The sequence below is a fragment of the Amblyomma maculatum genome, chromosome 2, assembly GCF_055883805.1.
Source record: "Amblyomma maculatum isolate TAMU_Amacu chromosome 2, ASM5588380v1, whole genome shotgun sequence".
NCBI classification, from domain to species: Eukaryota; Metazoa; Arthropoda; class Arachnida; order Ixodida; family Ixodidae; genus Amblyomma; species Amblyomma maculatum.
Genome location: NC_139345.1, coordinates 11313255 through 11321534, shown reverse-complemented (window position 1 = coordinate 11321534; position 8280 = coordinate 11313255).

Below are 8280 nucleotides of genomic sequence, written 5' to 3'. Positions count from 1 at the left end.
CTCATTATTACTCATTTTAGGCATTATTTTTCACGCAATGTTTATATGCAATTTCTGCACGCGGTTTCTGCTTCCTGAACTCCAAGAGTAAACGCCATACAGAGCCAAGATAATCCAGTTGAAGCCCACTTGGTATCACCACTTATCAGTCGTTGTCTTTACGATACTGCCTCACAGGCTCGAGTGTTTACCCTCATTACGTTCGTAAAAGTTGGAGATGATGTAAAGGACGACAACATGTCCTGTGGTTTTAAAACGCATAGCAGTAGGAAATGCCGCAGACTCGGCCTACACGGAGCGTGCGCTGAAAGCCATCTTGTCAGCTGATCGGTTCAGATGTGACTCCAAACCTCGGTTGAGCTGAATTGCTGCTAATAAGCCAACTGCAGAAAGAGCCGCCTTGTGACACCTCTAACAGTCGTTCAGTTCACCTGACGGTGAACTGAACTACCTTGTACAACGTCCGTGTAAAGACGGCAGAAACATGAATGCATGAATTGTAAAAAAAAAAAAAAAAAAAAAAAAAAAAAAAGAAAAAAAACTAGGTTTTACTATTGTCTTCTGCATGAATAAGGCAGCCTGAAATGTTCTTGAGAAGGTACTTGGTAATGAGGCTGTTTTATTGCGATATTCCTACGCTAAAATGAACATTTGCACGCATTAGGCAAAGCTGCTTCTTCACAATATTACTGTGCTTGCGGAGGTGCATCCTTTACAGAGAGTGCATGATGAGTGCTCAAGTTACTTGAAGAGGTTCGTATGCCCCCCCCCCCCCCCCCCCCCCCCCCCGGGACTGCACAAAACAAAACTTATTCACGCAGGCGGAGTTTTTCGCGTTAGCCTAGTTAGCCTGCCGACGATTCAAGTTAAATGCATGCGATCGGAATCGATTTGCAAGAAGGCATTCCTAGTGCGGCATTATCCCAACCTTTGTTCAACTACAGGCACACCAAGCGTACCACGGTACAAGTTATGAATTCAGATGTTCCGATCAAAGTGCAACCCGGTATTGTGCACAAATGACATCCCTCCATTTTAGCCTCTTAGGCAATACATGTTCCTTCAACTGAGTTAAAACTTTACAACAACGTTAGCCAGAACTTCTCCAATATCAATGTTGTCAAGTTTGCACCTCTCTTGACACTCGCACGTGTGCAATGCCGTTCGAACAGTTGGAGGCCTTTGACGCCTTCTCATCGGTTGCAATAACCCGTCATTTCCTATCACAGCTTTGTCTTGTTGCAAGTGAAACACCTCGGTTAATAATTAAACAGTAACTATGCCTCGTTCTTCAGCAAGTGACGTCGTGCTCTTGAAGCTATGGCCACTAAACTGTCACCTGACACTACGACTGCAACTTTTGCTGGAGACATCGCATCAGTCCATTCTGAGAAGGACGCGAACTCACCGCCCGAGTCTTCTTGTGCAGCCGCTGACGCCTCGAGGTGTACCGGAACGACGCAGTGGACCCCCCTTCGTCGCAGCGGCAGAACCCGGAGGGCTGTGGTGCGATATTCGCCATGAACCATTTACGGGTTGTGCTTCGTTTCGATCATGACCTTTAATAATTCGAAAGCATTACTTCGCTATGTTCACAGATTTCTGTCCGCGGACCGCGTCAGCAGAACGTGTCCGCAAAATTGTGTCTACAGCAGTTGTGAGTAATTGAGAACTGGTAGAGGTTAATGAGCGGTGTAAATCGATAGATGGTGAGGTAACGTTGTGTCCAAAAATTAATTAGACCAATAAGTTAATTAGGTGATTAATTAGAGGCAAAATACGCAAAATTGTGTCTACAGCAGTTGTGAGTAACTGAGAAGTGGTAGAGGTTAATGAGTGGTGTCAATCGATAGATGGTGAGGTAACGTTGTGTCCGAAAATTGATTAGGCCAATACGTGAATTAGGTGATTAATTAGAGGCAAAATACGCAAAATTGTATCCGCAGCAGTTATGAGTAATTGAGAAGTGGTAGAGGTTAATCAGTGGTGTCAATCGATAGAGGGTGACGTAAGACCGTGTTGTGGCTGGGCTAAAACATGGTCTAAACTACTCGTCTTTGCCACGCAGGTTGGTAACCCATCATAGTTTATTCTCAAGGAAACCCAGCAGCTACTTTTGGTACAGCTCCCGAGCCCCCAGTGTTGCCTTGTTATCAGTGTCGAGTGCCTTAATGTTGTTCGGTCTCTTCTACTGCTGTGTGGTGACATTGAGAGCCACCCTGGCCCCGATAAGCTCGACGCTATTCTTAGCGAACTAAAGAAGATGTCTTCTAGCCAAGCCGAGTTAGTGAACGAAGTGGAGGGGCTTAAGGGTCAACTGCTCTTAATGGACCAGAAAATGTACAATCTGGCCATACACCTCAGTGCTCTAGAAACCCACTGCAAAAAACTATCTACACTCCGTTCAATTCTAGAGGCAATCCAGACGACAGCAACCGAGACTGCTCGCCTAGTTGGTGTACTAGAAGATCGCCTTGACGACGCGGAAAACCGCTCCCGACGCAACAACCTAATCTTCTATGGTCTGCCTGATACTAGCCCTTCTGAAACATACTCGCAGTGCTAGGACCTAATAATTCGTCACTGCTCCGAACACCTCGACATCTAGCTACGTCCAAATGACATAAAACGTGCTATCGCCTCGGACGCCACTTCGAAGACCGGCAACGCCCGGTCGTCGTTCAATTTACATCCTTCAAAACTAAAGAATCAGTTCTTTCCAAAGGTCCGAAATTCAAGGATACCGGTTATAGCGTCGGTGAAGACTTTTCACACCGGGTCCAAAATTGCCGAAAACACCTTGTAGCTTTTGCCAAGACAGAGTCTGTATCTTTTTCCCTAAGGTTTAAAACGCTGCATATTGGCCCAAAACGCTATATTTTTGATGCATCAACTCATTCGATACAGGAGATATCATAACAATCAACTAATCCTCCCAGGTCATTGCAATTTTCACGGCCTACTCCTCGTGCCAACTTTCCATTATCGGTAATCTTTACTAACAGTCGCAGCTTCCTGCCAAAACGTGATGTCGTGTCTAATCTTGTAACATCGTCAGGCAGCAATCGACTTCTTCTAACTGAAACATGGTTGAATATCGACACCACTGATTCAAAGATACTGTTCGAACTGCTTCATTTTCATCTTTTTCGCGCCGATAGCAAATATGCTGGGGGGAGGGGGGCGGGGGATTTCTGATTGCCGCCCATGAGCAGTTATCTTGTTCTACCATTGATATTGTGCCGTGCATCCCCACTGACAATACTAATTGGTGTGTGAGACCACCTCGCAGCAGTCCTGACTTTCCTCGCAAACTTCACAATATTTTAAATGACATAGTTTCCAAGCCCCCTAAGGCAAACATCCTCCTGTTTGGGGATTTTAACTACCCCTGGCACAACCAGTCTCAGCCTATAGCCAGTCAGGAAGAGCCGAAAAATTGTATAGATGTTTGCCTTTATTTTAATTTAACCCAACTAATCTCCGAACCAACGCGTGTCGCAGGGGAAACGGCTAACACACTCGACCTCGTACTGACCACCCACCCAAACAGCCTAGAATTCATTTCGTGTCTCCGGGAAATCAGCAATCATAAAGTAATCCATGCCAGTTTTAACTTCTCACCTGTAATAAGACAAACTTATCAGAAAACTATTAGCCTCTACAATAAGGGAAACTATGAAGCAATTAACACTGAACTAACTTTCTATCGACGTTTAAAACGGATTTTCATAGTAGAAGCGTAAACGACAACTGGATGCTATTCAAACTTACGTTTTCTGAATTGATCAATAAATACATTCCGACACGCAGTTTTTAAAAAAATAATCAAAAACCCTGGTTTACAAAAGCTCTGAAAAAGCTCGAAAATACGAAGAAAAAAAAAGCGCATTTTGTACAGCCAAGCGTCAAGCGAGCCCGCAGGCATGGAATAAATACTAGGAAACCGAACACAGGTGCTTGGCGGCGATTACAAGTGCGAAGCGTTTATTTTACGAAGTTGATCTGCCAAAAATTATAACCGATAACCCCAAGAAGTTTTGGAAGATGAAGGAAACACGTCTTCCAACCCTCACTAACAATTCTGGTGAAAGGATGACTAATATCGAATGTGCAAACACGTTTAACACCGCGTTTTCTTCCGTTTTTACTAACGAATCCGAAACACCATATTTTAGATTGCCTCTTATAGTCACCACCGCCATGAATGCGATAAGCTTCAGCAGTAATAAAATTTGGTGTAAATCGAGAAAATTAACAATTCCTCGGCCTCAGGCATAGACGAAATCAATTCAAAGGTCTTGAAAAACACTGAATCAGTCTGTTCCAGCATTTTTTGTTCATTGTTCTCGCAATCACTCTCCGAAGGAACCGTTCCAGACGACTGGAAAGTGGGGAAGGTCGTTCTCGTCCACAAAACATGTAGTTCTGATTCACCTCTTAATTATCGCCCCATTTCATTAACAAGTGTACCGTGGAAAACCATGGAACATGTCGTTTAGTCCTAAATCATGCAATTCTTGGATTCAAATAATTTCTTCCATCCATCACAGCATGGATTCCGCAAGGGTTTCTCCTGCGTAACTCAGCTAGCCATTTTTGTACATGATATTCACGCCAACCTTGACATTGACCTATAAGCTGACTTCATGTTCCTAGATTTCGCTAAGGCATTCGACAAAGTACCTCATCAAAGCTTGCTTCTTAAACTTTCCCAGTTGAACCTACACGCGAACATAATTGCATGGATTAAAGCATTCCTCGCGCATCGCTATCAGTCCGTCGTCATTAATAACCAACCTTACAACCCGCTTCCAGTAACCTCCGGCGTCCCACAAGGTTCTGTTCTCAGTCGTTTATTATTCCTCATATACATTAACAATTTACCCCCGCATATCCCTTGTCATATCCACTTGTTCACCGATGATTGTGCCATTTATCGCTCAGTGACTAACTATTCTGACCAAGAATCACTTCAGCCAGATCTGCGTCGTGTGCAAGACTGGTGCTTCCAGTGGATGATGACGCTCAACTGCATAAGTGCATGTCCTTTCACCGCCGTCGCAATCCTCTTGTTTTCAAATACACAGTCTGTAGCTCCCCAGTTGACCTCGTCCAGTCATATAAATATTTAGGTGTCACCATTTCTAATGATTTATCTTGGCGTTTGCATGTGACTAACCTGATATCATCGGCTAATAAAACACTAAGTTTCTTAAAACGTCACCTGCGGGAAGCCCCACAACCCGTAAGACTACAAGCATACATCTCACTTGTTAGAACTAAGCTTGAATACGCATCACCCATCTGGAGCCCTTATCAAGAATACTTAACATACGCCATCGAAGCTGTTCAAAACAGGGCTACCAGATTCATTCACTCCTCATACTCGTGCGACATCAGCATATCATTCCTAAAATCGCAGTCAGGTCTACCTAATATTTCTACTCGCCGTCGTATAGCCAGTCTTGTCCTTTTTCACAAGTTTTTTTTATTCACCACCAAAACAAGAACCATACATCTGCGCACTTCTACAACGCAGGTCCCATCGCATCGGTCATTCTCTTCAAGTTTTGCGTCCACGTGCCCGTACCACTATTTTTGCCAACTCATTTTTTTTTTTTTTTCGTGTAGCAGCTGACTGGAACCGCCTTCCCCACAATATTACTGCCATATCATGTTCATTATCATTTTCAAGTACTGTTGATTCCTGTATTTTGTAAGCCTCACCCCTTATGTAACACCCCGAAAAGAGGTCTTTAAGGTAAATAAAGTGAAAATGAAAAAGTGAAAGTTATTCGGGTAATTAATTACAGGAAAAACGTGTGAAATTAAAAGTGAAAATAGTCTCAATAGCCAATGGCTTGGCGCCACATATGAATGTATCAAATACTGAAATAGTTAAGTCAGTCAATTAAGGTGGCGTCAAGATATGTGACGTCACGCAGTCTGAAGTCGAGCCAAAAAGGGCATAGGAAGGAATTGGCGCACAATTTGAAAGTACCAAAGACTAAAATAGTTATTCAGTCAATTATGGTGACGTCAAAGACGTGACGTCACACAACCGAAAGTGGAGCCGAAAAAGTTGATAGGAAGGGATTGGCGCGCAATTTGAAAGTACCAAAGACTCAAGTGGGTAAACAAGAAGTGAATTAAGCATCTAGAAGCAACCAGAAGCAACCAACAGCAACATCCGTGCTTTCGCATTACTCCAATGCAGATTCTGCAGTGCTCTTTATTTTTGTGCATGTCCCTCTTCTATAAAGAGGGGAGGGAAGTTATATTTTGGCAACCTGCCGATCCGGCAAGGGGCGCTTTTTTAACGGCAATTAATAAACGTGCTGCGGCCGGCCTAGTGAGTCGGGCGCCTGCACTGAACAGCTGACATTGTCGTATCATTCCTTGGACGTGACACGTATAGTGCCCATTCCCGCGTTCACTGAACCGGCATAATGGAAGCGCTTCCACTTCCTGGTCCCCTGGTGCTCTCTGAGGCGCTGGTAGAAAACTGGAAGAAATTCAGGCAGAGAATATGAACTTGTACTTCAAAGCCACTATAGGCTCGGAGACTTGAACGGTTCAATGGTTAGAGACCAACTGACGTGTAGAACGGCCGGAAAGAAGCTCCGGTCGCAGTTTCAACGCGATAACTCTGTAACACTGGACCACGTCATTGAATACTGCAAAGCCTCAAGGTTAATTAGCTTCTAGCCAAAATCAAGCGTAGGAGAATGACGAAGTGAAACCAAATGCCGTACGGAAAAATCCCGGCCAGCAGGAAAGCGCAGCAAATAGATATTATCGCCAGTGCCCACATTGCAACCGCAGTCATAATGAGCTGCTGAAGTACTGCAGCGTGGAGCAAGATGTGTGACATATGCCAGAAAATGAACCACTTTACAGTGTGTTGCAAATCAAGGAAAAGCATTAAAGAAATTGACTGTCCAGTGCAGGCTAAAGAAGAATCGGACGACGAATCTACTTCCAAATTCTGGTCGTGAGCAGTGACGTATCGAGGGACCAAGATTGAATAATTACAACAATAGTCTCTGATCACGCCGTGCGAATGAAAATCGATTAGGATATGGACGTGTCTTGAAATAAAAAAAAAATTATATAAGTGAACAGTCAAAAACGGAAGAATTTTGGGAGACTATAATGTTGAGCTCACACCCTAAGAATCAGCTAGGTGTAATCCGACTGGCAGAACACGCCGCCCGGTTCCAAGGGCTCCAGGCCGTCGTGTAGGCGGATAGGTTGACGCCTATCCTGTATCTGTTGGAGATTAAAGTTTTACCACCACCACCACCACCATCGGGGTGCACAAGCAAACTTTGTTCATCGGGCCGTTTTCCTGAAAGTGAGTGAAGGGAAGCGCCCTATACCATCTTCCACGCCCCTGGCGAGCTACGGCGGTGGAGTGATCAAACACTTCGGAAACGTGACGCTGCCGCTTCGAATTGGCAAGGTTGAAGAACCGACGAATTTTTCTGTGATCAAGGAAGTACAACAAGTACTACTGAGAATTCAGGCTTGCAAACGTTTCAGTCCTGTATCAAGGGACCATGCATTTGAAAATCCTGCTAATTTGAAGGCTCAAGTTCTCAGCGACTTTCCGCGCCTTTTTCAAGTCCTGTGTTGCATAAAGGAGCCCTACAGACTTGAGCTGAATGAGGGAGCAAGCCCAGCCTCGCTGCCTTCTCACCGAATTCCACATAAGCTTTGCGAGCCACTCTGCCAATAACTGGCCCGCATTGAACGTCAGTGGAACATTAAACAAAAAATGCAGGAAGCCGCTGAATGGGTGAGTCCTCTGGTCGTTGTTTGAAAAAAAAAAAAAAAAGAAGGATGGCTGCCTGCGCGTTCGGATGCGTGAAACGCGATCCTTATCAGCTGCCGACCAGATAAGAAATCCTGTCTGGCCTTGCTAATGGAGGAATTATTATGCAGGGGCTTCCGTTCTAGGTGGCCTGGAGACCTTAGGCTCTAGCGGCCTGGATTGAACGCTCGATGGGCCGGAGTTGGATTTGTGGGTCCCAACTGAGAATAGCGGCCTCCCACTGCTCACAAATGGAGAATTGCAAATTCCGTGAGGGGATATCTCGTCGACATGTCCACAGTAGCAAAGGTATTCAGCAAGCTAGATGCTAACAGCGGGTTTCATCAAATTCCCTTGGACAAATAAACATCAAGAATCTACACCTTTGCCACGCCAATAGGGAAGTAACGTTTTGAAGGCTTTTTTTTTTTTTTTTTTTGGAGGGGGGGGGGGGAAATGCA